The sequence below is a fragment of the Halichoerus grypus genome, chromosome 9 (assembly GCF_964656455.1).
Source record: "Halichoerus grypus chromosome 9, mHalGry1.hap1.1, whole genome shotgun sequence".
NCBI lineage: Eukaryota > Metazoa > Chordata > Mammalia > Carnivora > Phocidae > Halichoerus > Halichoerus grypus.
Genome location: NC_135720.1, coordinates 126,066,776 through 126,073,854, shown reverse-complemented (window position 1 = coordinate 126,073,854; position 7,079 = coordinate 126,066,776).

Sequence of the window (7,079 nt, the reverse complement as noted above, 5' to 3'; positions counted from 1 at the left end):
TTTTTTTTTTAAGTTTTTGGTTTATCATTCCACTTTTTAAATAGAAGCAAAAGTGTGTGTATATTTGTACTACCCCCTTCTTCATTAGATGAATGGTAGCATGCTATTAACACTTGCTCCACCTTGCTTTTTTCACTTAACAATATATTCTGGAGATCATTCTATATGTACCACTATATAAAGATGGTCTTCATTCCTTTTGGGAGCTACGTAGTATTCTGTACCCTATTTCTTCAACCTGTCTGCTATTTAAGGACATTTGGGTGTTTATAATTTTTGTTATAATGAACAGGATGGCATTCAATAGCCTTATATACACATAGTTTTTGTTGCCATGTTTTTGTCAGTATTCCATGGAATCAATCCTAGAGGTGGAATTTCTGCGCCAAAGGCTAAACATGTTTGTAATTTTGCTAGCCACCACCCAATTCCCCACATAGGGATTATATCAGCGTGCTGTCACCTGAAATGTATGAGTTCCCATTTCTTCACATAGCCTACATGTTGTCACAACTTTGCATTGTTGCCAATATGATAGACAAGAAATGATATCAATGTGGTTATAATTTTCATTCCCCTTATTATGAGTACATTTTGTGTTATTATGAGAACATAGTGTAAGTACAAATCACCCATGTTTTCTTTCGGTACTCATAAGCTTTTATTTAATACATTTAAATCTCTAATATATTTGGAATTCATCTGTGTGTGTGCAGTGGGAGCTACTGAATACCATTTATTAAGAAGTCCATCTTTTCCCCCCACTGATTTGAGATGCTGCTTTTATTGCATATTAACAAATATGGCTGGGTCTATATCGGGATTTTCTATCCTGGTCCACTGATCTGTCTGTTCATATGTCAATACCACCTTGTTTTGATTACAGAGGATTTATAATAAAGTTTTAAAGGGCTCTCCCAGCTCCCACCCTTCATTGCTCTTTTTTCACCCACAGAATTTTTATGTTCTTTCTTGTTTGTCTGTTCTTCTGAATGAACTCTTTACTTATCCAGTTCCATGTTTAAAAAGAAAACAACTGTTATTTTTTATTGGAATTTAGTAATTTATAAATTAATATGACATGTCTATCCATTTGTTCAACTGTACTTTTGCAGCTTTGTGTTTTTATATTGTTATTGATATGACTAACATTATGTTTTTTATATCTCCATTTTTTAATATTTAATACAAATGGAATCTCTTTAATTGTAACTTCTATTGATTTTTTATTTTCCTATTATAATCTGCTGCTTTGATAAATTCTCTCATTATTTGTAGTTTTTCCATTGATCATCTTGAGTTTTCAAGATATAAAATCAAATTCTCTACAAACAGATTTTGACCTCTCATTTCCATTTGAATGCATCTAATTGCTTTTTCTTATCTAAGAGCATTGGCTAAAACTCTCTCACACAATGTTATGAAATAGCTGAGAGGGAGAGCTCTCTTGCTTTTTTCCCAACTTCAACAAGAAAGCTTCTAATGTTTTCCCATTAAATAAAAAGTAAACTCTACCTTTGGGATTTTGGCACACACATGTGCATGCACACACACACTCACACACATGTATATATTAATTCCTATTTTATTGAGTGTTCTTAATGTGAATGAGTACTAAATAATGTCAAATGATGTTTCTGAGCCTGCAGTGATGATTATATGATTTTTCTCCTTAGCCATATTAACATGATGCATTATATTAACAGATTTCCTAATGTTGGACCACCCTAGCATTCTTGGAATGAATTCCATGTATTCATGATGTATTTTTTATATGTAACTGGATTCCATTTGCTAATACTTTATTTATGATTTTTATACATATATTTATAACTGAGATTGTTCTGTAGTTTTCCTGTTTAGAGATATCGTTGACAGGTTTAGGGATCAATGCTTTTGTCTCTTTGTAAAACAAATTTCTAAGTTTTTCTTCTTTGCTCTGGAGTAGTTTAACCAGCACTGAGATGATCTGATCTTTAACTTTGGTAGAATCCCACTGTGAATACATCTGGAACTGGTACTTTTTTGTGAGGCAGCTCTTTTACTACTTCCTCTACTTCTTCCATAGTAATTACTATGGAATCTTTAGGATATCTTTCTCGCTGGTGTCAATTTGATTATATTACATTTTTCTAGAAAAAAATTCAAAAAGTTTTTGTAGGAAACTTCATCTAAATTTACATTTATTTGCAGAGACTTATACAAAATAAATCTCTTATGATTTCTAAAATTCTCTCTGTTATGATGGTTATTGCCACTTTTATTTTTTTAAATTTTTTTAAAAAGATTTTATTTATTTATTTGACATAGAGAGACAGCCAGAGAGGGAACACAAGCAGGGGGAGTGGGAGAGGGAGAAGCAGGGAGCCCAATGGGAGCAGGAAGCCTGATGTGGGGCTCGATCCCAGGATTCTGGGATCATGACCTGAGCCAAAGGCTTAACGGCTGAGCCACCCAGGCACCAACCTCCCCCCGCGCCGTGACTTTTAATTTTGTGTATTTATGCTTTCTCCTTTTTATATTTTTCACTACGTACTAGCTAGTGGTTTGTTAATTTTGTGAATTTTTCAACTTTTGCAACTTGAATTTATTCATAAGTTCTACTCTTTTGTTGTTATTGTTGTTTTCTTACACATTTCTTTTATATTTATCACTTCTTTCCTGGTGCTTTCTTCTGGCTATTTTTAAATTATTTACATTTCAATTTTATTTTAATTCATTTTTCATTTTTATTCGTATAAATATTTCACAGAATAAATTTTCCATCATAACTGCATTCATAGATTCACGAGATTCTGCTATTTTACCCTGTGTTTCCTCATTGACCCAAGAGTTGCTTATTAAAATGTTTTTACATTTCTAAAAGAAGTCTTTTTAAATTTTTATTTTTATTAGTTTCTGATTCTACTGCATTGTGGTCAAAAATTTATTTTTATTCTTTAGAATTTGTTACTTTTCAAATTTATTTTTTTTTCTTCATGATCTAAGATGCAATCAGTTTTCGTGAATGTTCACGTGCACTCAAAAGGAAGGTATGGGAGGCTGACAATGGCCCCCCAATATCAGGTCTTATCCCTAGAACCTGGAAATATATTACTCTATAAAGGAATACGAAAAAGGGTCTTTGCAGATATGATTAAGTTAAGGACATACAGATGGGGAAATTATCCTGGATTATCCAGTTGGGCCCTCTATGCAACTACAAGGGTCTTTATGAGAGAGGGACAGAGGGAGACTTGACACACACAAAGAAGAAGTGTGTGTGAAGACGGAACAGAAAGAAATCTAAAGATGCTGGCCTTGATTGGAATGATGCAGCCTGCCGACACCTTGATTTTGGCACAATGAAACTAATTTTGGACTTCTGGCCTCCAGAATGCAACAAAATGAATTTCTGTTGTTTTAATCCACCAAGATGGTAGGAATTTGTCACAGCAGCCAAAGGAAAACTAATACATAAGGTGTTTCCTCTGTTTATCAGGTTTCAGAGATTTGTACATATGTATACGTTCTACATTACTGCTTATCTTTCTGGATTTTCTATATTCTTCCTGATTATTTTTCCTACTTGTTCTGTCTCAGATTGAGGGAGATACACTACAGGCTCCCCATTATTCCTGAGTTTCTACGTCTCCTGCCATCTCCTGTTGTATCTGCTTGGGTGAAAATTTTGTCACATTTTTGGGTACATAACATTAATCACTATTTTATTTTTATCCCATATTGTAGCCTTTAGCATTATAAAGTGCCCTTTGTGCTGTTTTGGATGTGCTCTTGTAAACAACATCATGTGAATTTTGCTTTGTTAGACAATTCTAAAATCCTTTTTGGGGCACCTGGGTGGCTCAGTCAGTTACATGTCTGCCTTTGGCTCAGGTCATGATCTTAGGGTCCTGGGATCGAGCCCTGTGTCAGGTTTTCCTGCTCAGCGGGAAATCTGTTTCTCCCTCTCCCTCTGCTTCTCCTCCTTGCTCGTGTGCACTCTCTCTCTAATAAATACAAAAAAATCTTTAAAAAAATAAAATCCTTTTCTTTTATAGTGAATTAAACCTACATATTTATTAATATAATCCATATACTTGGCCTCAGTTCTGACATATGGGTACAGCTAGACACACAGTCACCCACTTACATGGTCTGCTTTATTTGCTTGCATTCTCTCTTTCTTTTGGTGCTTAGGAAACTTTATATTTTTGCTCTAAGTTTACCTTTAGAATAATACCTTTATATAATAACCAAATCCTCTCTTCTTTGGGATACTGCCTATCTGAACAATTATGAACAATATTGGAATTTGCTAGAAATCTTTTCTGTCCCCTTCCCTCCTGCTCCTTCAGCACCTAATGTGAAATAATAGCTTTTTTTTCTTCTAATCAACACCAATAGGGCAATCTGCAAGCTAGTCTCATTTCCATATGTTCTTCATCTTATCTCCCTACTTTTGATAGTTATACAAATCATTATAGTTTTTGATAGTTATACATTTTTTATAGTTATATTGTTCCTACAATGCAGAGCAGATAAGCATTGTATAGTGACCACCTCCTTTATTTCGATCATTTAGTCATGGTACTAGAGATAAAGATATAATCAATTCCCCTTGAATATGGAAGTCAAAACTCAATTTCCTGGATTAACTTACAGCCTTGGACACAAGCAAGTGACTAAGTCCCGCCAATCAGAACTTTGATCCAGAAGTGAGGAATGTTAGGAAGCCACTGTGCATGGTGGAAAAGCTAGTAGCCCAGGCATCCAGCTTGCACAGGCAATGATGAAAGAGAAGTTTCCCAATGATTTGAAGGTCATGTTCCTGAGCCGAAGTGACATATTGCTGGTAGTAGTAGTAGCTGCAGTAACATATAATTTCTGGTGTTTGTACTTTGTAGACATGACATAAGTGGTAGAAGTTTCCTAACAGGCCAATTCTCCAACTTGGTTTTTGAACCCTAGGTTTGAGATTATTTCTCTAGCCTCCAGCCTAACATTATTGTGAACTTCCTAAAATCCTTTCCTGTATTCCCCGCCTCTGCTTAAATTAATCAGAGCAGATACTGTTGATTGCATCCAATGTCCTGACTTGAATCATACCTGGAGGGTCACACATCTCCTACTATTGTTGTAGAGACTGAATGATAGAAGCTATGCTAACACACTGAACATACACACAATAGTGCGCAGCAAGGATTAGTTTCCCCCTGGGTACCTGAGAAGGCAAATAGTACACAGGCAGCCATGGTAGATCATGTTGAAGTTTCTGAAATAGATCTGCATTTATTAAAGATATATTTGAGCACTGGACATGGAATGTCTAAGCCTCAAATGCTTCTTGGAATCTTTTTAGTCTATTAAACTCAAGAGCAAAGGTAACAAACTTTACATGCATGACGGGCTACATAAGTCATGGGGCCCACTGCAAAATGAAAATGCAGGGTCCTTTAAAAAAAAAAACTATAATGGGGGGCGCCTGGGTGGCTCAGTTGGTTAAGCGTCTGACTCTTGATTTTGGCTCCAGTAATGATCTTGGGGTCGTGAGATCGAGTCCTGCATGGGGCTCTGAGCTGGGCATGGAGCCTGCTTAAGATTCCCTCTCTCCCACTCCTTCTGCCCCCACCCCCTGCTTACACAGGCATGCGCATGTACATGCATGCATACTCTCTCTCTCTCAAAAAAACAAATATATTATATACATTTATATATATATATAAAATGAATTTCAAGATGGCAACAGCAGAGCATTAAACCAAGCACAGGACCCTTCCCAGCATGCATGCCCATGAAACCAGCAGGTCCTGTCTATATGAAGCACTTCTGATTTCTTTCTCATCTGTTGGTGTTAGGAATAGAGAATATGACAGGGACATCTAGATCCATGTCTCTATTGCCACCCCTAAATTCTGCTTAAAACAAGCAAGCCGTGATATTTATATATCACAATTGGCCACAACAAAAGGTTTTCCAGCCAAACATATACAAAATTACTTTAGTGGTGCAGTTACATTTCAAAATTAAAATTACAAATTTACATTAGTTGTACAAAAATACATGTTCACTTTAAGGTAAAAGTATACAAAAATGCATGTTCACTTTAAGGTAAAAAGTGAAATACATGTGCTCACCTTAAACACTGAAAGATATAATGTCATCACCAAAAGGAACCAGATAGAATCCAAGCCCACTGGGGTTATATTTGGGGAAACTGAGTCTTAATGAGGCTAATTGCCTGCCTAGAGCGACACAACCAGTTAGTGCTGAATAAAGAATAGAACCTCTGGCTCCTGGAATCCAGTTTAAATTTGCCTCTTTTATGTGGCACCGCCTCCCTTCCCTTTCATTTCAGAAGCACTGCAGTGGTTAACCAATTCCCCCCACCCCCATTCATGAACATCCACAACAAAAGTAAGAATACCAGAAAATAAAAAGAAATTCAGTATTAAAAAACTTCAGGGTTTGAAGGGAAGAAGCTTCTATCTACATTAAAACAAATTTTCTTTTTAATTACAAAATCTATCTGCAATAATTCAAACTGGATAAATTAAAAGGTGATATTCTACCCATTTATCCAATCTTACTCCCCCAAATTATCACTTCTATCATTTGGGGGAATATCCATTCAGTTATTTTTTATCCTGGAACTCAAATCACAGTTCAGGTCATTTAGGTCAAGCCTTATTTTAAATATACCATCCACTGGAATTACATAACTGTGGAATCTTTAAAAATGTTTTATTATAAGCAGAAACTGAACCTAAACACTGAAAATAGATAGGTGAATTTTCTCAGAGGACTGGCCATTTTAGAAGTAGTGAAACAGTCATTCAATTCTCTGTATATGGAAAATAGAAAATCAATGTGCAACAATCCACTTACACTGGAATTTCCTTTGTATTTTGTTTATGTTGATTTGGCCAAATTTCCTTTTCCTTACATTTAATTCTGCTGCCAGTGTTAACTCATTAAGTATTTGGGTGAAAGGATGGTATCACACAGGGACAGCATTTCCCTATGAAATGTCCGTATTTCTGAATTAGTGATGAGCTACCTTGTAGTACTTCTTTTCCATTTCTCTCAGACTAATACAC